The following is a 24,484-nucleotide window of genomic DNA, read 5'->3' on the forward strand; positions in this document are numbered from 1 at the left end:
AGCTTCCTCAGAAAAATTAATGTTAAATGAGGTAAGAGCCCTTTGAGGCTGGTGCTATTATTACTCGCTCCCACATAAGCTTGATTGGTGAGCTTGAGGCAGTGAGAGGGTGAGTCACGTGGCCAGTATGTGGCAGAGCAAGGTTTGCACTCAGGCAATATTATTTCTGTTTTAAAGGCTCTATGGTTTATGTAGACTTTATCTCAAGACACCTCACATTATTTTGAAAGTGTTGTAGTGTGCCTTAACAAATGAAAACAAAAAGCTGGCTTAACCTTAGTTAACTCAAATAATATTTATATTCCTAAAATACTTTTTCCTTCTCTGCTACTCCTGGTTACTCCATTTTTGTTTTCTTTGTAGCCATTCTTTGAAAATCCCTCTGACTTTTAAGTATGCTTTTATATTCTTTTGTGTTGCTGATTGCCTTATATTTTTCCCCCTTTCTGTTTATTTTATTTTATGATTATTATTCCAAATTTTAGAAGTCAAAATATGGCCAGGATGCCTTCACGACAATGGTTTGAACGAGCTGGCTTGATTCGCCTTTTTGATCTGTGTTCTCTCTTCATCCAAGCATAGTTTCTGGGAGGTGCAAGGACCTGAGTCATTCATTTGGATTATTGATGCGTCATCAGGAGAGCACCTGACAGGGATTTAAGATATCTGGAATCTAACCTCCACTGGCTGTCTTTATTGTGGGGCTACATTTTGACTATGGTTTAAAGGTAATCCCTTAATTTCATGTTCTTTGTATCTTTTCCTCTCTAAAATGGTAGCAATGATCTTTCATCTCTCCTCCCCACTAGGATATTATGAAGATGAATTATTATGAAAACAAAATGAAATTATCAGTCTCTCCAGAGATGTTTGCTCTGTAAATACAAAAAAAACCCCACAAAACAAAACAACACAACCCTGACTCTCAAGAACTCTGTGGTCTTCATAGCTGTGCCTGGAGGGTAGGTAAGTAAGTAATTCCTCAATGAATGAGGTGTTTTGAAATTCCTTCAAGAGAAGTCTGGCATTTATTTTAAATTCATTTGGAGGCTGAGGAAGCCTGGAATCATTCCAGCTGGTTCTTGCTCTGCAGGTAAATATTTCTATGAATTAACAAGTTGTTTTAGGCTGGTTATTCACAGATTTGGCAGTTATGCTGCATTGTTCTTGAGTTACCTTTATCTTATATCCTTGGAACCCTGGTAATATTGTAGGTCCCAATGCTTAATCTGAGTCAGAACATGTCCTTTAGTCATATGCAGAATACTAAACTGGGAGAAACAATCTACCTGTTCGGAAAGGACACAGTGTGAACTTGTTAAGATGTTTAGTAGGTGTTTCCAGATTGCTGGTGACAATGTTGTGGGGGTCCCTTGCTCTTCCTTTCCTTCCTCTCCAACATCGGCAGCATGTTTAGGTCTTGTCTTTAGTTTTACTGCTTTGTGGTCACCAAATGATGGCCACATATTCAGATAGCAACTCTTACTTGGCCTCGTACGAGTGTAGAGGTAAAGGTCTGCCAAGATGGCAAGAGAAAAGGACATGCCTTTCACTTTCACCTAGGAACAAAATCTTTCTCAGAAGCCCCCGCCCCAACATGTCATCTGTTGGGGTAGGAGGGGGTGTCATAGCTTCTTTGAGCTGCGAGGTGAAAGGACAAGGGTGCACCTTGCTTTTTCAGCATCCGCACTGAGAGGCAGGTGGTCAAGGTGTTGTCATAATTATAATATAGCCAAAGTATTGAGTGATTTTGTAGGCACTGGCTATGTGGTTTATAATTATTATTTCAATTGGTCTTCAATGGAATCCTATTGGGAGGATATTCTCACCGTCTTTTTAAGGGAACAGGACAGAGAGGTCAGGCAGTTCACTCTGGGTCGCACAGCCAATGAGCTGCAGAGACAGGATTTGTTCTTTTTGACTTTAAAACGTGTACTCTGAAGTTTGTTGAATGAACTCTTACAGTACGAGAACACTCTCTTCTTAACTCTTAGTGTGTTTGCCCACATGCTTTAAAAAAAATCAATAATTAAGCAACCAGTTTCAACTTTTGGAAACAGGAAGTAAGATGGCTCTTGTAGAATGAGGAAACAGAAAATGCTGGTATTCTGTGTCCCTTTTGATGATGAAACTTCCGTGGTTTGGATTTGCTCTGGAAGGTTTTCCTTGAGAAAGTCTTGGCTCTTGGGTTTTCTATGCTGTTGGCAATGCAAAGACTCCTTCCTGTGAAAATGAACTCCCCCTTGTCCTGGGGAGCAAATAAAGAATTATCTCACTGCTTGACAGCATTTCAATCATTGTTTTTTTTTAAGTTGCAGTTCTCTACATGAAAAAGGAGGGTGGGAATATTAATGGGTAAATTATTAAGGTAAAATGGGCATGTTTCTTAGTTGTTTCTTGCCTAGAAGACCTTTTCCAAGAGTTGTAAGGCTTCCCATGCAATCTTTGCGTATTTGTCTTCCTCCAGCTACTGTCAGAGGCCGTTTTTATTGTCTTTCTCAGTCATTCAGTGAATGAATTTGGAGAGATCAGTTACCTACTCAACCACCAACTCTTCATTCATTCTCCTTTCCCATAGGAAAACCACGTTGTTGGGATTGACCTCACCCAACATCCAAGGTTGGATCCCGATTGGTTTCAAACAGTAAGTGCTTACTATTGTTTCCAAAAATATTCATAACTGCAGAGTCCTAACCTTGTGTATCTTCCCTGAGATCTCATAGAAAAGCTTACCTGCACTCTAGCACAGAAATTTAAAACATGATCCGCCAAAAGGAGCAATTTTCAGCCCACCGCCCCCACTATCAGCACTTACAGCTGGAATTTCTCTTAATCCTATCTAATAAAAGACAAAAGGGTAATTGACCGTACCTTCACTACACTTCCCATTGGCTAATCAGTGCCATATGCAAATTAACCGCCATCTTTGATGGCGGTTAATTTGCATACTGCAGGCAGGTCTGGCCAGCGCCAGACGCCATCCAGGCCCTGGGTGCAGCCCTGGGCGGCCGGGCTTAGGCGGTGTGATTGCATCACCTAAGCCCCGCCCCAGCCGGGACCCCCATGTGCCGCCTAAGCCCTGCTGCCAGCTGGGACCCCATGGTGATCCCGCAGGCAAATGCGGAGGGCAGGCAGCCCCCAGGTAAGCCTGCTCCTGGGATCGCCATGGCTATCCCAGAGCGGGAAAGTTCCCCACAGGCAGCACCCAGCAAGGCCTGCCCCTGGTCTTTGCAGTGATCTGGTGATCCACGAGCAGGAAATTGCAGCCTGCAGGCAGCACCCAACCCTGGCCACAACTCAAGGGAGAGAAAAACACGCAGTGGAGGCCAGGAGCCTGAGAGATCAACACAGAGGGGCTCCTGCTCCAAGCCTCCATGGTGTGGCTGGTGGCAGGCCCCCAGCAGACACACACACTCACACACACACACACAGTGCCTGCTCTGAGCCTCCAATGCGGCTGGGGACAGGCCCCCAGCAGACACACACACACACACACACACACACACACACACACAGGATGCCTGCTCTGAGCCTCTGCTGCCAGACTGTGGCCGTCAGTAGGACATCCACTGAGGGCTCCTGGACTGTGAGAAGGGCAGGCTGGGCTGAGGGAACCCCCACCCCCCAGTGCACGAATTTTGTGCACCCGGCCTCTAGTATGGAATAAATCCCCATTTGTTTACTGCTCCCTTTTTCTTTTAGTCAGTTGATAGTGCTCCCTTTTTCTTTTAGTCAGTTTATGAATGAGTGGCTCTCTTCTTTCTTTGCTTGGTTCTCTGGAACTGGCCTGCTGGATTCAGCACGTGGTTTTGTTATGGTGCAAGACCTGAGTCAGCCCGATAAAGACCAGCAGTTATCTCTTCTTGGATATTGAGTCAATGAGGAAGCTTGTAGCCCTAGACACTCCTGGAAGCCATCTCCAGGGCAAGAGGAATCTAGCATAATATACACTTGTATTTATATTATGCTTAAAACTATCTGTAGACAAGAAGATGGAAAGATATACAAAATAAAAACAATTGTTAATTGCTCAGCTATGAGGATAATTTTTCTTAAACATTTATAAAAATTTTATAATTTTGCTTATTCAGTATTCTTATACCAAACCAACAAACATAAGAAGTTGGTTTTTACGTTTGTTTGTTTTTTTCCTCCTTTTCTGCTGGAGACAGATAAAGTAAAAGGAGGTTAATGTTTGTTGTGAAGGTAACAATTTACAATGGAATCCTCCAGGGTCAGAGGCAAGGATCCAAAAATAAATAAAATAATAACATTTTAAGTTTATTTAGTGAAGCAAGCAAGTATGTCATACCTCCCACTCCTTTTTAAAACCACTGTGGCTGTTTGTTGAATTTATGTTTGCAATTTGATATGAGCCATATTAATAAAGGAATAGTTTTTAAAAAGAGGAACCACACACAAGAGAAAAACCTCAGCCAATTTTTGGAACAAACCTCATTACATATTCATGGAAATCCCGAGAAGAAGTAGCTCACGGTGTCCTGCACCATGCAGCTTACTGACTGGAACCCTTCTGAGAGAATTATTTGGTTTATTTTAATATATAGGATGTCCCCCCTTCCCCCCGCCCCAAAATGTATACACACACTTTGAATAATTGTAAAGGCAGTGCTTATTAAAATACATTTCTTTTCAAAATTGAGCTATTAGCTACTAAAGTGTGTATACATTTCTTTTGCACATCCTGCATTTTCATTCCTTGGATTTATGCAGGTTCATTTTTTAGGTGCAGGGATGCGTGACCTTCACTGCCTTCTGTTGTCGGGAAACCCTTAAAATCTGAGTTGACAGGGTCGGCACTTTATCCTTATTGTTTGTCCCAGTCATTTAATTGTGTGATTGATGCTGGTGTATTACAGCAGTTCCTAATGGAGACCGGCTTTTATCTTAGGATGCAGATTTTCAAAACAAGAACAGCCTAGGGTTATTGGACAAAAAAGGTCAACAGCAAACCCAATTTCAAATAATAACCTTGAAACATTGCTGTCATGTGGAATGACAGGATAAGATACATTTTATTTTAGCTTCTTTGACAATTTATGAAAATTAACATTAATATTTTAAAAACTAGCTTAAACATAAGAATAAGAGTTTTACAGATATGAGAAAATTACATTTACCTATATATATGAGCTTTTATCATATATATTTACTGCTATGTTGTTTATTATCTTTGTCAGTTTTTTATTATTACTACAAAATAATCTTTTGTATGAAATGTCCTATTAACTTTTATTAATATTGCTATTCCTACATGTTTTTCCTCTTATTTACCTGGTAAATTACTGCCCATCCCTTTATTGTCAACCCATGTATATAGTTCCCATTTCAACATTTCCACCGCTCCCACCACACAGAACTTAGAATTATGCTGATCTGGTTCCTGACTCCCCCTTGACTGTACTTGCTCCAGAGCAAGCAGGGGGTTGTACCGTCAGCACAGAGGGAAACTTTCAGCCTCACGTGATGGAAAACACTGAGGCTCCCGAATCCCACGATTTTCTGTGCTTCAGTGATGCACTTACGTGTCAGGCTATAAGAACTCAGTAAGTGTGTGTTCTTTCCAGTTGAATCCTTTGCAATGCTTGGTGCTGCTAAAGAGAAAGAAGATTCTGTCTGATCACGTGCCACAGAAACTTCATTCTGAATCAACGTGTCGGGCGGACCAGGGCGGGTGCAAATCCAGGTCCACCCACACTAGTCCTACTTGCTTCTAGCTCTGTGATGATGGCCTCCAGAAATGAGCAGAGCTCCCTGGTCCTGCAAATCCTTCTGAACAGCTCCCTTTGTGTCCAAAATGCACCAGATAGGATATTCTCTATCAGCAAACAGTCCATGTCCTTGAGGAAGGAGCTGGAAGTTCCAACATAACACTCTTTATCTCTAACACAAATTCCTGAGGCTGGGACTTGAAGACAGTGGCAAGTGTTTGGTTAATTTAATATTAGGTAATGAATTGGAGGGGCCTTTCCTGGTCCCACCCAAGGGTCCACCCCCTCTGGTTGGACTGGTTGCCACCCTCTCATCTGTCATCTTGCTCAACTGTCACCTACACAAAGCCTTTCTTTTTACTCCCGGGCAGTGCCAATGGCTTCCTCCTCTGAGTCCCCCAGGCCTCTGTGTGTGCTATATTTAGAACTAAACACATTGTTCTGTGATGACTTGCTTAGATATCTGCCTCCCCCAGGAGGTGATGAGTTCCTCGGAGCCAGGGACTATGTCCTCATCATTTCTATACACCCATCTCCTTCTGCAGAATATGTCTTTGAGTCTGTTTTCAAATCTCTGAATTCCTCGCTGTGGTCCCCATTGTCATCGGCATAAAACTCCTGTCTTCACTCTGCTTAGCACCTCAACACCATCAGAGTGGCCATCCCAGCTCCCCTGAGCGCATTGGGCGCTCACTCCCCTCTCTTTATCCATAATATCCCCTCTGGTGGAAGGTATCTTCCCAAACATCCCTGCCCTGGGCTAACTCTTCCTCTTTCTCAAGATCAGTTAGGAAGGCACCCTGGGTGTTCCTATAACATTCTGTGCTATTCCCAACACGTGATTTTACACATGCTATTGTGATCTCCTGCCTGGTGTCTACTTTACCCCCGAGAGTGAAAGATCCTTGAGCCCATGCTCAGTAAATATTTGCGGATTATATTCCTTACCAAGTCTGTGTAATGTATCATGGAACTTTGTAATAAAATAGAACAAGTGTGCAATCAGTAAAAAACTTGAATTCTTATCTAGGTTCTGCTACTTATAGCGGGGAGGAAAATAAACTAATAAAAGCTCATCCAATTGTAAGAGTGCTTTAGCAAAAAGTAGACATAAGCAAAGAAAAACAGCCCCTGCCAGGAAGTAGGACCAAAGTACAAGGACAGGGAGGAAACAGACAGGTCAGCTTAGCAGCACCTGGAGCCAGTGAGGTCCAGTAGAAAGGGAACAGCAACTCTTTATTTTAGATAATTTATTTGTTGATTGATTTGAGAGAGAGAGAGAGAGGAAATTGATTTGTCGTTCCACTTACTTATGCATTTTTTGGCTGCTTTTTGTATGTGCCCTGACTGGGGATCAAACCCACAACCTTGGTGTATCTGGATGACACTGTAACCAACTGAGCTACTTGGCCAGGGCTGTAACAACAACTCAATGGCCCGACAATGCAATGCCCAGGTGGAGTGGCACCAAGACTGTCCAAGGGATAAAAGGAAAGAACCAGTTGTTGGTTTTGTATAAAAATAGGCCATTGAGCCTGAGGTTTATTTATTGGTGTGCATGTCTGTCACGCATTCCCCTGGTGGAGCCTCTGGGACAAATCTGTCAGCCATGGGGCTTTGCTGCATGGTGTGGATCTGGCAGAGCTCATGCTTCTGCCAGGCCGGTGACATGATCGAAATGTGACAGCTGCTTGGGCGGCTTGCCCTGGGTGTTGTCCAACATGAACCACCTAAGTGAGAGCTGGCAGGTTCTGCAAAGCATGGGCTTGAGCATCTTTCTGGGTAAAGATGAGGATGTAGACTTACATTATAAATCTTAGACAATAATTAGCCTTGCAAATTTCACATATACTTGTTTATTCTTTCTGTCCATGGCCACTCATGGCATTGACTATAGTTCTAGGGATACAGATATGTGTCTTGTGTCCTCTGTACCACTACTGGGCTATTGTCCCAGCTGTTATACACAGTGGCTGTTGTAAAATGTAACTCACTCCAATACACGTAGAGCCATTTCTCTTTAAATCTCTCGCTCTGGTGGGTGAGACCCATCGAGCTTGTGTTTGCACAGCTTTCCTTCTTTTTAGCATATTCATTGAACAGTTTTCTGTCCCTCACCTGCGCCAGCACCCAGCACCGAGGACAGTGAGTCAAAGTAGAATGCTGCCTGAACACAGGAAAGAGTGAGGGGTCTCGCTCACAGAATGACGATTAAGGGGGACTTATTGCAGTTGAGAGGGATCAGCATATTTGAGGGCATGGCATTCAGGAGGCAGAGTGGTGGTGACTGATTGACATCACACACACTGGCTCTGGGTTCCGGTGCCTGCTCTCCTCTCTTTGCCTCTCACCATTTGTGTGATTTGGAACAAGTTGATTACTTCTCCAAACCTCAGTCTCCTGACCATGGGATGAGAATGAAGGTGCCTGCCTCCCAGGTCGATGTAAGCGTTAAGTCAGCATCAGTAAATGAAGATTAAACTTTTCATTAAGAGCTGATTTGGGTTTTGATGCAGTTTTGTCAGATACCCAAAAAGGGGCTCTTTTTACACTGCCATGCTGAATTAGAGATGTCCTTAGACTTAGGGAAAGGGGGTCTTTTAGGAAGAGCCACTGCTACAGCCTGTCTTCATGCTGATCTTCTTTTGGATAGCTCTGTCAAGACTGAGTTCAGCTGTCACTGATAGCAAGCACAACATAGCAATTCCTTTTCCCGTGGACACAGACAGGTTCATCCAGGGCTCTATGGAGGCTCCGTGCCGTCATTGGAGATCCAGCCTTGTATTGTTTGTTACTCACCATCCCCACAGCTTCTGTTTGTGGATGTACGGGGGCTCCAGCTCCAGCTTCAGATGCTTGGGAAGGACAGAGCAGGAGAGACCACCTTCTCTTGCCCAGAACTGGCACATCCTGATTATGCTCACCCCTCTGGGCTAGGGGATACTTAGCCAAAGGGTCATGCTTACGGTAAGAAAGGTCGCACCCAGCTAAAATCTGGGGGCTGCATTTCTGAGAAAGAAGTGGGAAATAAGGAACAAGTAGCAGTCTTGGTTATGATAACATTTACATTAAAAAAAAGAACAGCCCTTGTACATCTCTTGTTATGTTTATCACAAGTTGTTTCATCATTTTGGAATTGCAGAAATGGGTCTTCCTATTCATCATATTTTCCGACTTGGTGATTGATTTTTGTTTATTAGTTCCATGAATTTTTTATTACTTCTAGTACTTTTTCATCAATTCTGTTCTGTTTTCTCTGTATACAAGCCCATCATCAGACATTGATTCCAAATATTATTTGTTATTTTATAATTTTGTATCTTTTCCCCCTTGGCCTGCCTTATTTCATTGGCTAATACTGCCAGTACAATTTTTTTCTTTATTTTTAAATGTTTTTATTGATTTTAGAGAGAGAGGAAGGGAGAGGGATAGAAACATCGATCAGCTGCCTCCTACCACTGGGGACCAAGCCCGCATATGCCCTGATGGGAATCAATCCAGTGACCTCTTGGTTCATGAGTAGATGCTCAACCACAGCCACACTGGCCAGGATCCAGAATAATTTTAATAATAATTGTGATGCTGATATCCTTACTTTTCATTTTAAAAGGAATATATCCAGCCCAGCTGGTGTGTCTCAGTGGTTGAGTGTCAACCCATGAACTAAGGGGTTGCTGGGCTTGATCACCCATAGAGGGTATGCAGGAGGCAGCCGATGGATATTCTAATCCATGTTTTTATCACTCAATCACTTTCCCTTCCTTTCTATCTAAAAAGTCAATACTCTCATTTTTTTTTAAAAAGGAATGCATCTAGTATTTTTTTTACTAATGTGTGTACACTTACATATCTTTGAGATTTTTAAAATGTAGGAATGTTAACCCATGGACACAGACAATAGTGTGATAAAGGCCTGGGGAGGAGGTGGGAGCAGGGTGGAGGGGGTCAATGGGGGGAAAAAGGGGACACCTGTAATACTTTCAACAATGAAGATAAATTGAAAAATAAAAAGGTAAGAATGTTGAGTATTACCAAATGCATCATAGCATCTACAGAGATGGTTATATGATTCTTCTCTTAATATGGCAAATTGTATTAATATCCTAATAGTAAACCATTTCCTCATTGAGCTATGAATTTTAGTTCATCCAGATATATTATTCTTTCAATGTATTTCTGGATTCTGTTCACTAATTATTTAGGTTTTTGCACTCAATAGAGTAGAAGTTTATCTGTAACATGTGCGTATGGGTTTTGTTTTTGTCAGATCATTGGAATCAAGAATTTAGTCTTCCTGAAAATAACTTTTGACTTTTCTTTGTGTTTAAAGTTGTTTATCAGCTTAAATAGCATTGGAGTTATCTTTTCCTTACAGGTTTGGTAAACATTTCCTTTGAAAATGTCTAGATCTGGTAGGTTTTTTGGGGGATAATAGGTTGGCAGTTGTTCTATTTCAATTTTGTGTCTCTTCTGAGATCCAGTTTGGTAATTTGTATTTACATTTTTATAATTTACATTTATTATTGTTGGAAAGTCAACCCCTACGTAGATATTCAATTATTTTGGCTGGAGTTTAGCAGGGAGTCCCTTCTGATGATATATTTTTGAAAAATATATGAAATATTATCAGGAAACACTGATAGTCTACACCATGATAGACCCCCTCCTGAATCCTATCTTTATTCTTCTTTGAAAAATTACATTTTGTCCACATCTTCAGTTAGTTTGATAATTCTATCAACTTTAATATTACAATATTGGTCTATATTTGAATCTCAATTTTACTTTGTTTCTGGTGATCTATATTTATATTTCCTCTACCCTGGATGACTTCATCCTTTAAGTATTTATGCTGTCTACTGCAGATGTCTACCCTACTTAGTTAATGTTTACCTAAGTTAGACCTATTTAATTATTCAATCCAATTTAGACTTTGGTCCAAGTTATGTAAGCATTTTGATATTTCTCTCCATGTTATCTTGGACTTTTAGTCCTTGGAGAAAATTGCAATTAAAAAGTTGGGAAGAAATATCAGGGGAGCACATTGTGAAGTATGTGATTGTCTAACCACTATGCTGTACACTTGAAACTAATGCAAAATAAAAATGAATGTCAATTGTAATTGGAAAAAAATTGTGAACACCAGTTCTCCATAAAGTAATAATAGCTATTAGTAAAAAACTACCAGTAGATTCAGTTACCAAGTCCCTTTGAGCAAGATGACAGAGAAGAATGACAGGACTGTGACTTACTGACCCCTAACAGCATGAGGGGTTGGGGGAGAGGTCCCAGCCCAGACTCAGAAAGGTCCTCACTTATAAGGAAGAGGTTGAAAATCTGAGTGAGAAAGAAACCCAAAACAATTTATCTGTATCATTGAATTTAAAAAAATCAATAGGACAGATCAGGTTTCATGATCATTTAAAATATACTAAAACTCAAATTAAATGTAATTAATTATGCTTTAAATTATTAATTGTGATGGAGAAAAATCTGAAACAAAATATAAATACTAAGCAAATAACATCATGTAATCAAGTAAGCTTTAAAATTGTAAACTGATGTTCATGCAGTAACATTCTAAATTGCCCATCAGGAGTGGTTATTAGGCATACATGAGAAACAGCTCGCATAAGTGATGGGAGGTATCTGAGTGGCAGGTACGTGCAATGCTGGGGTGTGATTGGGAGAAGCCATCACCTGACTTTTAAACGTCACATTTCATGTCTTAGAATGTGCCAGGATCTGACCTATGCCCTGGGGATGACACAGATGAAAAATGAACAGTTACAGCATAAGTTAGTATTGATAGTGGGGCATATCTGCTTCCTGAACTTAAGGTCAAAGAAAAAATGTGCTAGAAACAAAAGTGATGAGATCAAGGAAACTGAGGCACAGAGATGTTAAGAACTTTCCTGAGGTCACACGTCTAGTGAAGGAGCGCTTAGATTTGAGTGCTCATTCCTGCTTAATGCTGACTCTCCTTGCCTTGCTACAAAGATGCCGAGTGTAAAGGCGTATGCTAAGTACTCATTAATTTTAACTGCCATTTTTATAACCTTGATCTTAAGAAGTATTTCCTTGATGTACAAACAGTTTGAGTTTCTCTTCATGGTTATAAGAATTATCTTTACAAAGGAGCCCACTGTGCCTCTCAGATATCTATCCCTGGAGTTTGCCTGTATCTGAACCAGCAGGTGGTCCAGACCCTCAGTATTTCTGACCAGGGTTACTGCAGCAGCCTCTGCCTCTTCTTCCTGCCCAGTCTTTCCCCGATCCCGCCCTTTTCCCACAGGGCAATCAGTCATTGTGCTAAAAGCCAACCTGATTTCATTTGTTGAATTCATCCATCACCAGCAGTCCATCAATATTATGGAATGAATGAGTGAATGAATGAATGGAATGAGTTAAATAGAAGACTTTCATTAGCTATAATTCTCTCTCCGTTAGGTAGTACTTAGATAAACACTACCACATCGGCCTTTCTCTTTTATTTCTAGCTTTCTTTACTAACAATCTCCTCTTCCAGGGAATTAATTCTTTCAGTATTTCATTTAGTCATCAAGTGATATTCTGGGACTTATCAAATAAAGTAAACAGTAGTGTTAATGTGGTTTACACCCTAAGGGCACTTTATACTCTTCATTTTCAAATTGCTCTCCAATTTTCAGTAAATGATTATAATGAATACTGGTCTCAATCTCACATGGCTAGATCTCAGATATGTTTTTCTCCTCATTTTGTTGCTTATCTAATACCCATAAATTTTCACCACACCCATGCCTTTCACCATAGCCATCATCGTCCTCATCCTTTTTATTAGTCAGCCATCATGTGACTCTTGAACCCTCACCACGTTGACCCTTCACTCACCATTATGAACTGAAGTGTGCCCCACTCCCCCAAGTCATATGTTGAAGCCTTAACCCCCATGACTGTATTTGGAGTTAAGGCCTTGAGGAAGGTGATTAAGGTTAACTGAGGTCATAAGGGTGGGCCCTAATCTGATATGACTGATAAGAAGAAAAAGACACCCCAGAGCTCGCTCTCCATGTGAACCCGGAGGAGAGGCCATGGGAGGACCAGTGAGAAGGCAGCTGTTTACAAGCCTCACCAGTAAGCAACCCTGGCACCTTGATCTGGGACTTGTAGCCCCTGGAACTGTGAGAAAATAAATCTGCTATTTAGGTCCACAGTCTGTGGTCTTCTGTTATGGTGGCCCCAGCTAAGGCACTCACATTGCCATGAGAATCAGTAATCCAGCACCTTCCACTTTCGTCTCTTCTTCCTAGAACACCCCGGCAGGGTTGTGTTTCACCTGGAGCCCAGCATCTTCATCACTGGGCTTGAAGGGAAGAGAATGGGTGAGAGATGGGTGAGGACAAGAGAGAATAAGGACTCTTGCGTGTCCAGCACCTGGAAGTCTTGGGATTTCCAAGAATGAAGAGGGAATGAGGGTAGGCTAATGGAGAAGGTGAAGGAAGGAAGGCAGTCATTGTGTGGTGTGGACATCTGGGCAAGAAGCCCCCCATTCATGGGCCACCTGCTCTGACATAGGCTTCCTGAGACAATGGGCTCAGTGTTTGTGGTAGGGGGAGGTCTTGTGAGTGAAGCAGCGGCAGCTGCTCTTCTTTCTGGGTAGTCTTGACTACCTTAAAACACACATGGATTTACCTTCAGTTTTGAGCCTAAGACAATATCAGCAATAACCTCTCTTTAACAGTATCTGGCTTATAATTTTATAACTTAGAGGCAAACTTACCAATAAGTTTCATTCATGAACACAAAATATGTCTCCCCAGAGAGGGGTTGAGAAAACGGGAAGTCACTGGGTGAAGACGAAGGAGATGATGCTAATTAAATAGAAAAGGGAACAGAAAGTGGAGAACAGTGGGTGGAGGTGAATGTCAGGACATAGGGCCCCTGCTTCAGGATTCTGTCCCAGCCCATACACTTAAGTTCATCAGAGCACAATAAAATAAAAATGGCATAATAATCACTTCCCGTGCTTCTTGGTCAATTATGACCTTAGCAAGTACTGCAGTAATGAGGTGGGGGAAGTAAAACTAAGTGGCCATGTTTCATTCATTCTTCACCTTCTCCCAGATTTTGTCGGTGGTTTTCCCAGACACGCAGTCCAGATGGACAGCAGGGTAGCTTCCCATTCGGTGTATCGAGACCATGCTCGCTTCCACCTTCAGCCCCCCTAACCTCCAAGACAGCTCCAGGCTGTCTATTGGACCAGATAATGTTGTCATGACTATGTTTGGTGTCGGGGTGTGGGGACTAGAATTATGGGGAGCTCACTTCCTAAGTTATATAAATGTCTGACCACCGTGCTGTACACCTGAAACTATGTAATAGTGAATATCCACTGTAATGGATAACAAAACAATACTCCTAAACCATCACCTAAAAGGATACAAACCCTGATAGTTACTACATCATTCATGCTTTGGTGGACAGGCGAGGCAATGGGAGCTTGTCAACGCAAGGTGGGTGAGGGGATCTGTGGGCACTGTAAATGTTGTTGGGTAAAGAGTTAATTATTATTCCTTCTCAGAGGTCTAGGCGCTTAGAGGTGTTTCTGGTTTTTTATACCCAAAGCCATCAGGGGCTTGAGTTCATCACCATGGGCTGTGGTTGTTCAGCATTAGATGATTTAGAGATGGGGGAGCCAAGGAACATTCTAGAGCCCAGGACACTGAGTCTCTCCCCTCGACTCTGCTTTGGGTTATCTTCAGTCCAACTGGATAGCCCTCAGTTTTGGGCACAGCTGGGATGGCAAGGTGTGGATGCAATGGTGTGGGTGGGGTGGCTGCTGCCTAACCTCCCCTGGCTGATTTCTCCCACAGGGATACTCAGTGGGTGCCACTGATGGAACCATGTGGCGTTGCCCTCCCAGACCTCTTCAGGGCTGCAAGAGCTTTTCATCTCAGTCACCAGAAAACAAATTCAGCTCTTTTCCCCCTTCTCTGGACACAATTTCCCAATCAGGGTTAGCTTATTTGTGATTCCAAGTTTTGAATAAAAATAGCTCACTTGCTAGGGCTCAGCCAACTCTTTAACAAAGCAATCAACCAGGCTCAGGAGGTGAGCCCTTTAATGTCTTCCCAGGGGGCAGGGCACCTCCAGGGATGGCAGCAGGCAAAATGTGGTAGTAGCGAATCACTTGAGATGTGCTCCAATTCACTCCAGACCTGACCGCACTGCACTGCTCATGGGTGTGGACTTAGGGTGTAAAGTGTCTATGTTCAGGGTTGCTAGGGCACCAAATGCCCTCAGGGAGATGAGAAAGGAGCAAATGCTGCTGCTGGAGTGGACAAAGGGTGGTGGCGGGGGGGGGGGGGGGGGTGGGGGGGGGGTGGGGGGGGCGCTCTGTGTGTAACCATGACAACACAGTGATGGGCAGGCCTTTCTACAATGTTCCTGGTGCTGAGAGACAGATGTTACTTATTTCCTGATTCTTTTCTTCAATCAAAATTTTATTAGTGCATGATATCAGGTTTAGGCAGAAAATGTATATATGATACACATTCACTGAGAGATTGTCAAAGAACTCACTTTCTATAGAACAAAAATGAGCAAGTTTTCAATCCTTGTGAAGGTTACTCTTCCTGATTGTGAAAAATATATGTATACCTCGAAAAGTATATTTACTCTGTAAGGAATTCAGACAATTAAAAATATAGAAAATGGCAAATTAGAACTACCCTATAATCCGTCCCTTCAGATATAGCCATAGTTAACAGGTTATATCTTTTAAAAAATCTCCTTAATATATTTAGGAGTTTCTGAAAAACTTAAGAGAACATTAAAAATTCAGAGAACATGAAAGTATTGATCTCCCAGTTAAACAAAACTATCTCCAAACCCTTCCCCAATTCTATTGTAATATGTCATAGACATGATCTATTTCGCTAGAAGGAGGTTATTGGTTAATTCATAGATGAGACTTGTATAGATAGCAGCCCCAGAGGGAGCAGGCATGGATCCTCATGGAGTCTGCTTGTCTGAGCTATGTCCATGGAGCCTATGTCTGAATCACTCATCTTCGTGATTGTCATTCAGGTAACACCACACAGTACAATATATCTTCTGAAACACAACTCTCTCAAGATCCTCAAGCTTGAAATTGAGCCACTAATTGCCCTTGACCCATAAAGCACACACTCGATGTGGTGGCATCTTGTTTTCTGAAGGTCTGAGAGATGGCTAGTGAGGCTGACTCTGAGTGGTGACACACTTATCGGGAGAGGCAGCAGGTTCCCTCCTCCATGGAGCTGGACAAAAAGGATGTAAGGACGTCACGGTGTGTTCAGGGACTTTCCCCCTCTGAAGATGTCATGTAAATAACTATGGGCGGGACATTTAAGCAGAGATCATATTTGGAAGAATTGTGTAAACCATTGTAAGAAATGCCTTTGCTCTCTCTGTTCCATCTCCTCAGAATGCTTTCCCTCTGAATTTGCCTGTCTAAATGTTAATCCATTCTTTATAGCTGAGCTTAAATCTCAGATTCGGTGTAAGGTCTTTGGTAAGAATATTTTCCACATTGTCCTTTTTTACTTATACTTTTTAAAATGTGAGCTTTGCTTTAATTATAGTGAATTGTCATTAGCCATTTCCTTCACTTGATAGCAAACTTCTTAAAAGCAACAATTATTGAGCTGTATAGAAACTAAGTTAGTTCAGTGAGGTATAAGTAGATGTTCAGCTCATATATATTGAATGAACTTACATAGCAGTCCATACTGCAGTGTGAGGATAATTACATTGTTTGACGACAAAACTGGACCCTTCCACAGGGGACTTTTTACAGTGCTAGAGCCTCTAGAAATTAGGAAAAACATGGTCCACATCCTCTAAGGTTGGCTGCCTTCATTTCCACCTGCCTTTGCTGAGTAATGGAGCCAATCTTTTCTACTTTATTACCATTCTTACCTTTCTCAGGACTAACAATCCATTGGCCAAGATATATGTCAGTTGCCTTCATTTTTGTTCTTTCTTCACCTTCTAATTGTACCATCTAGTGCTGCAGTGTTGGCTTGCTTAGGCACAATTAACACCCTGACTGTAGGTCATTCCCTCCCCCACTTTGTACAAATGCTTCTTTGAGCAAGGATCATACTTCTTTGTAGTTTTGTTACACTTTAGTAACAACACCTGGGTGTTGGCTGTCCTTCTTGGAAGAACAGTATGGTCAAAGCATTCAGGTTCAGATATAGATATAGATATAGATATAGATATAGATATAGATATAGATATTATTGATTTCAGAGAGGAAGAGAAAGGGAGAGAGAGATAGAAATATCCATGATAAGGGAGAATCACGAATTGGCTGCTTCCTGCACACCCCACACTGGGCATGGAACCTGCAACCTGGGCATGTGCCCTGACCGGGAATCGAACCGTGACCTCCTGGTTCATAGGTCAACGCTCAACCACTGAGCCACGCCTGCCAGGCCAAACATTTAGTTTTGAGCTCCGTATTTAATGACCAAAGGAGATATTTATTTGAAATATCACCTGTTCCAAAACATGACATTTTACTACATGAGGAACCCGGAGAGTCGACCTGAGAGGAAAGGACAGGCAGCCATCTGCAGCGCAGGCCAGCAAAGCACCTTTTCTCCAGGTGCAAAGTTCTCCCTTCGGAAGATAATCAAGTGGGTGTATTTCCGTCTTCCACTCTTTACTCCAATTTGCTTATCAGGCAACCATCAGTTTTATCATTGTTTCTTCATTTGGAGGCAGACCTAGCAAGTCTTGGTCAAGCCCTATGATTCATTTCCTTACTTTCAAGCAAAGGTCAGACAGCTCCCTGTTCAGAGTTCTGCCAAGTGCTCCCCTTGGGGGGAGGGGTGCAGCCTGCGTCCTCTTGACCTAAAAGGGCTCTGGTGGGGCCATGAGTCATTAGTTCCCTAATGTCTTTTCCAAGCGCAGATAAAACCCACAGTCGATTAAACTATGGGGCAAGGTATGGGATGAAGGTTGGCACTGCTCTCGGAAAAAAAGTACATTTCCTTTTCCAAAGTAAAATATTTATTTTTATTGGCTCACAAATAAATAGTAGGGGTAATAGTAACTAACAAAAAGGGAAGTGCGCTTTGGAGAACTGGCCTTGTCTAAAAATGAAGAAAAAGTACCGAGTGATGGGAAATTTTTACATCAGTCCTCTTGTGACTTAGAACATTTTATAGGCTTATAAAATTTGCTGGAATGAGTAGCTCCATAGAGTAATTTAGAATTATAGGGATTCAGAGCAGGGGGAGGGGTACTTTACAAAGTAGCTGATTCAACCCCCCTATAGTGCTGATGGGGGTGGAGGGAAGGGGAAGGGCCACAGTGTTCAGAAACAGGACCAGTTTCCAACTTCTTGTGTACCTCCAATCGAGAAGTTCAGGTGAGTCTCAAACCTTGAGGGCCTTGGGCTTCCAGAATGATGGAAACTCAGCAAAGAAGCTGCGATGGCAGGCTGACCCGTATCCCCTCTCCTGTGACCAGGGTTTGACCCAGGTTCCCAGGGCATCCAGGCTGGGTTAGAGGGTGTCCCTCCGAGATATTCTATGCTCTGAGGCTCATTGGGTTTGTCAGGACTTCTGGGTGGGTGGGGGTTCAGACTCCCTAGACCTCTGTGTCTCTCAAATGTTCAGGTTGGTTGTAGGCTTCCCAGGGCTCTGGAGCCGCTCTGAGAGTTTGGAACATGGAAAGTGATGGTTAGGATGAATACTTCTACACATTAATACGTTACTCCTCTGCTTAGAAATCTTTAAATGCCTTCATTGCTAACACCGATATTTTACAATGTAGGTTTCATTATTCAGGCCTGGTGATCAGCAGCAATTGCCATAAAAAAGCTGTTGTATTACTCACAGTTCCCAGAAGAGGGGGCACTCCGAGCAGGGCCACATGAGCAGCCCGGTTGGGTCAGGAACCCCGGGAGCCAGGGCAGTAACCTTTCCTGTGGTTTCCTCTGGAAAAGCAAGGCCAGGCCAGGCAAGCGGGCTCAGAACTAGCTTGTTTTAATACATTCAGGGGCCTCTGGGGGGCAGAGGCTGCCTCCTGTTGTCTGGTGCGGACCCTGGATGATTAGGGCCTGGAAATACCTTGTTGCCTCCTGGGGTGTGGCCTCTGGCTGGGGTCATTTGTATAGGAAAGGTGGACAGTCTGCTGCTGTGTTTCAGAATCGGCCAGCCCCGGAGGTCAGCAAGGCCCCTGATGCCAGAGCATCAAGAATTTATACAATGCAGTTCATGCACTTGGCATTTGCAGAAGGGAGCACTCCAGACAGTTTTCCTGGGAGATGAGGGTCCTGTCGCCCATGCTGGGGGCCGCGGTGCATGGCACCCCATTGGCAGACCATAGAGTAAGCATGACTCTCATGGGGAATGCTGCTGTAAAGAAACCCATTAGTCTTTACTGAGCACTGTTCTGCAAGCTGGTTTAACCATAAAACCCTTTTGAAAAACATATGATGCAGTTTGAAAGATGTCCCAGCCTGGCCAGCATGGCTCAGTGGTTGAGCATCAACCTATGAACCAAGAGATCGCGGTTGGATTCCCGGTCAGGGCACAGGCCCGAGTTGTGGGCTCGATCCCCAGTGTGGGGCATGCAGGAGGCAGCCGATCAATCAGTGATTCTCTCTCATCATTGATGCTTCTATCTGTCCTTCTCCATTCCTCTCTAAAATCAGTAAAAATATATTTAAAAAAATAAAGATATCCCAAATGTGAGGTTTTAGACATAGAATCTAGACTTTGCTTTGAGCACAATCTGGAGCGCACACCCTGTCTTAGTTTGCTTGTAAGAACCAGGCATGGCAGGCAGGCTGGCTTAATTTGGGCCGACATAGCAGCTTTCCCCATGCCTGCCTCTCAGCTATGCCCGAACTGGGTTTCCCCCTGTCCAGAACTGTGTCTCGTGCTTTGTACCCAACCCAAGTCATTCCCGCACCACCTCTTCTGGGAAGTCCTGGCCAGCCTCCCATGCTTCCTACCATGTGTTGGACACTCTTCTAAGCATGTCATAGCATCACAACAGTCCTACAGGCAAGCTCTGTTTGCATCCCTGTTTTATGGATGAGGGACTTGAGATGCAGAGGTGCGGAGTGACTTGTCCAAGGCCACGAAGCTAAAAGATGCCCAGTTATCATCGCCAATTAATGCTATTTGAAAATATGAAATGGGAGTCAGGTAGGTACCTTCTAACAGATAGGTGGTGTTAATAAGTGCTTTAAATCAGAGGGAATCTCTCTCTCTCTCTCTCTCCTTTCCCCCAACATTCTAGAACTTTATTAAGACTCTACACATTCAAAATTCGTTCAGAATAATTCAAATGGAATTTTAAAGTTTACTTTGGCTTAGCATGGTATCTGTTAAGTTCTTCCTCTGAGAGAGAGTATACATTTACCAGTGAACAAGAATTCAGGGAAGATTTTAAAGCACTTTGTCGTACACTTTGTAGCACTAGCTTCTATATCTGCACAATATACTACTGTTAATTCATTCTTACACATTAATTACAAAGAACATTTTCAGAACTGTGTCAGTCAGGGTTCAGCCAGGAAAGCAGAAACAGCAGGAGATAAATATTAAGGGATTTATTGCAAGAAATTCTCTAATCGAGTCTGAAGTCCCCAGGGCGGCCTGGGATTCTGGAACGGGCTGAAGCTACTGTCCCCGGCCAGAATTTATCTTTCGGGAGGCCTCAGTTCTGCTCCTAACATCTTTCAACAGACTAAACCAGACTCACCCAGAGTAAGCAGGATCACCTCCCCTAACTAAACTCAACAGATCATGGACTTGATTCCCCAAATTACCTTCATAGCATCACCCAGATGAGTGTTTGATTGAATCTGGGGGCTGTAGCCCCACCAAGTTCACACAAGAACTAGAACTATAACAAGAACATTTACTAATCATCATGTTATTAATCTCTTATGTTTCTATTTGTATATAAAAAGAAAAATGTTGTTTGTTTAGAAATAGTCCATTTAATATATGTTTTAATCATTTCAATGGGCTTTCCTTCAATTGGTCTGAAACCATGTGACACCATACATTGGTATTCCCTTGCTTCTCTGTCGTCTTCTGATCCCTTCCTGTTTATACTTGCCTCTTTCTCCCTTTGTGGTCTTGGTCTGTGTGTCGATAGTTTCTATTAACCATGAGCCTCAGCCACCTTTTCTGAAAAAGCATGGTTATAGCACTGACCTCCTAGGCTCATTGGAGGATTTACTGATCAGTGTCTGGCTCACAATAAGCAATATACTCTCGTAGGTGCTGTCACTGTTATTGCCCTCTGGTTAATTTCCTTTGGCTGAGAACATGCCCCCGAGTGACAAGTACCCTGTAGGAGCCATCTGGAAGTTCTGATGTCACATTTAGAAGAATGAAAAAGTTGGCATTTATCACTTGGTTCCAGACCCCCGATTGTATCCTTTTCTTTTTTAAATTTAATTTATTTTATTATTTATCTATTTATTTTTAAAATATATTTTTATTGATTTCAGAGAGGAAGGGAGAGGGAGAGGGAGAGGGAGAGGGAGAGAGAGAGAGAGAAAAAGAGAGAGAGAGAGAGAGAGAGAGAGAGAGAGAGAGAAACATCAATGATAAGAGAGAATCATGGATTGACTGCCTCCTACCTGCCCCCTATTGGGGATTGAGCCCACAAGCCAGGCATGTGCCCTTGACTGGAACCAGGGACCCTACAGTCCACAGGCTGATGTTCTATCTACTGAGCTGAACCGGCTAGGGCTCCTTTTATTTTAAAATTTTATTCCAGTTTTATTGAGATATAGCATTGTGTTCATTTTATTTTTATTTATTTATTTTAAATAGATTTTTATTCATTTCAGAGAGGAAGGGAGAGGGGGAGAGAGACAGAAACATCAATGCTGAGAGAGAATCATTGATTGGCTGCTTCCTGCACGCCCCCAACTGGGGATGGAGCCCACAACCCGGGCATGTGCCCTGACCTGACTGGGAATCACACGGTGACCTCCTGGATCCTAGGTCACCACTCAAACACTGAGCCACACCGGCCAGCAACATTGTGTTCATTTTAAATGGACAACATCGGGATTTGTTATCTTGTGAAATGATCGTTTTCAAAGACCTGTTTTCCATCACCACCTTTCCAGGGCCGTCTGCCAGGCTGGCTTTCCACAATTCCCTGCGACTTTGCTGCCAGGCCAGGGGATGGCCTTTCACAGGGAGAAACCTTCAACTAGAGGCAAGGTGGTCGCACTGCTCATGAACCGAGTGTGCTCCAAGGCCTTTCGGCGCAAGAAGCCAGTTTTCTAGGCAGCTGCCCTCGGATGCCAACAGTGTGTTTTCTTATCCTTTGTCGTGGAAGAAGACACCCAGAGGAGGGAAGAGGTTTCCTCAGCTTCCGCTCTGGAATCCGTGATGAGGTGTCCCGATGTCCAGGCCCTCATCTGCTGGGCTCTGGACACATATGGTCACTATACTCACTCGTCTTGCCTGATGGGCTCCAACACCAGCGAGGTGAGGTGCTTGGGAAAATCTCTGATTTTCTTCCCTAATTCTTTCTCCCTGGAGCTCCTGGCAGTGTCAGGAAAACAAATTCATTTGCCAGCATCGATATTTTCTTCATTTGCTTTGACAAGAGGACAGCAAACTGTCTCCTGGGGAAGAGCTGACAGTTGCTGCCTGTAAACCCGAGACAAGGGCGTCACCAGGGTAACCTCCTTGCAGAGGGGCCTGAGCTGCTGTCAGGCGTGGGGAGGGGGCGTGGTGAGCGGTGGGGAGGATGTTTTCTTCACACGCTGGCCATGGCCATCTGGTAGCGACTGCCTGCCGTTGTCCCACCCACAGGAAAATTATGTCTTATGTTAGGAAGTATCAATGAAGAACTCCCATTTCAGCGTGTTGACGGTGCACACATACTTTGTCTGTGTCCTTTCCCCCAGCTCACCTGTGTGCCTCACCTGTGTGACTGTGGAGTCCTCCGAGGGGACAGGTCTTGCCCCATGTGCATCTCCCTTCCTGGAAGAGAGCTCAGGACGTAACAGGTGCTCAGCGGATGCTGGTTCCATAAGCGAATTAGTGGATGTTCTGAAGATTTCATAGGTGGCCCAAAGGGATAGATAGTTTCTTAGGACCCCAAACTACTAGGAGCAAGAATTCAGAAGTGGTTGTCTCAGGTGAAATGTCCAATAATGTGGGACATTTCTGACTTCCATGAAAGACTTCTGATGTGGTCCATGTATCTCGGAATAATATCTATGTTATACTAGTAAGAGGAAGCCACTTCTCTTTTGGTGAGTGGGATTGTATGAACTTTGGTACCATTACAGCAGAATGGTTTATATATTGGGAGAATATATACCCCTGCTTTTCCTTTAAAGGGTGTTACTTAGGCTAATGAAAATCTCAATCTAGTTCAGTGGTTCTCAACCTGTGGGTCGCGACCCCTTTGGCGGTCGAACGACCCTTTCACAGGGGTCGCCTAAGACCATCCTGCATATCAGATATTTACCTTACGATTCATAACAGTAGCAACATTACAGTTATGAAGTAGCAACAAAAATAATTTTATGGTTGGGTCACAACATGAGGAACTGTATTTAAAGGGCCAGAAGGTTGAGAACCACTGGTCTAGTAGGTAGGACTAAGAATGGGGATTCAGTATTAAGTAAATGTTGAGAAAAGAGTTGAGGGAAGGTGCCATGAGGAATAATTGTGAGGTTGAATCAATCAAAGCTACTCTGTTTAATTCCAATCTGAACAATCAATGTGTTAAGTCATCTCAACAATTTATTCAAATCAATACTCATACAAATAAGGTTGAGTTCACATATGTAGACCGGTTCCATTCAGGGGGTTTCATATATGCGCTTATGGTCAGAGTTGGGCAGATAGAGGAGATATTTTGCTTTCCTCAGCACCTTTATCTTGAACGGGACTGCAGGTATGTGGCTGATGTCCAAATGTCAAAGTGAAACTCTCTCTTGCCTGTGGCCATTTAGTTCCTAAATTGTAAGAGAAACTGTTATTTTTTTGATGCTTGAAACAACCCTGACAGATTAAATACTCAATAAGCCTTATCTAGTATCAACTGTGCATGTGTTCACGTCATTGGCTAAACTAATATTTACAGCTCACTTCTCTTAGGATGGCACCTGTATTGACTTATTTCATTCTTGAAACACTGTGAGGAAGTTATTGTCATTCTCTCATTTTAAGATAAGGACATGGAAGTGAGAGAGGGTGGTTGATCACACACCTCCTGAGTGACCAAGCCTGGGTGCCCAGGTAACCTACCCTGTGTCCACACTTCACTGCTGAGCTCTGCAGCCTGGGATTCACATAGGGCCCCTGGTTAGAGTCCACATCTGTTGTATCTAAATATGTTCTTTCAGGGAAATTATGGAAGGAAGTCAGTGTTAGATAACATTCAGATATTGACAGGATATCATCCACAAGCACAGAATTGGGGCATGCTGGGCTTACTTCAGCTTTTGAAATCTACCTACATTTCAAAATGTGGGGTGGCTTCTGAAACAAACCTCTAAAACCAGAGAAGTGGGATTTGCTGCACTTTGGGGACAAATGAACCTCGATGATGCTGAGGGTTGGGGACCCAGGCTGTCCCAGAATCCCGGCTGCAGTCTAACTTTCTCCCTCCCCTGACTTACAGTGAAATGCTTGCCTCTAGTTGGGATGCAAGCATTTTGGAGTCTTTTGATATTTGTTCAAATTCAGCCAGATACCACAATACTCTTT

General features: G+C 43.1%; 1 long non-coding RNA gene across 1 annotated transcript; it reads left to right on the plus strand.

The window, feature by feature from the left end:
- Positions 1 to 604: 604 nt before the first annotated feature.
- On the plus strand, positions 605 to 22,231 carry LOC139014587 (uncharacterized). Its single transcript, XR_011472245.1, has 4 exons — positions 605 to 728; positions 810 to 966; positions 2,579 to 2,644; positions 21,877 to 22,231. It is a non-coding gene; the product is annotated as an uncharacterized lncRNA (long non-coding RNA).
- Positions 22,232 to 24,484: the final 2,253 nt, after the last annotated feature.

This window comes from Myotis yumanensis, unplaced genomic scaffold (genome assembly GCF_028538775.1).
Source record: "Myotis yumanensis isolate MYYU_CA2020_CCGP unplaced genomic scaffold, mMyoYum1.0.hap1 SCAF_7, whole genome shotgun sequence".
In the NCBI taxonomy this organism is placed as follows: domain Eukaryota; kingdom Metazoa; phylum Chordata; class Mammalia; order Chiroptera; family Vespertilionidae; genus Myotis; species Myotis yumanensis.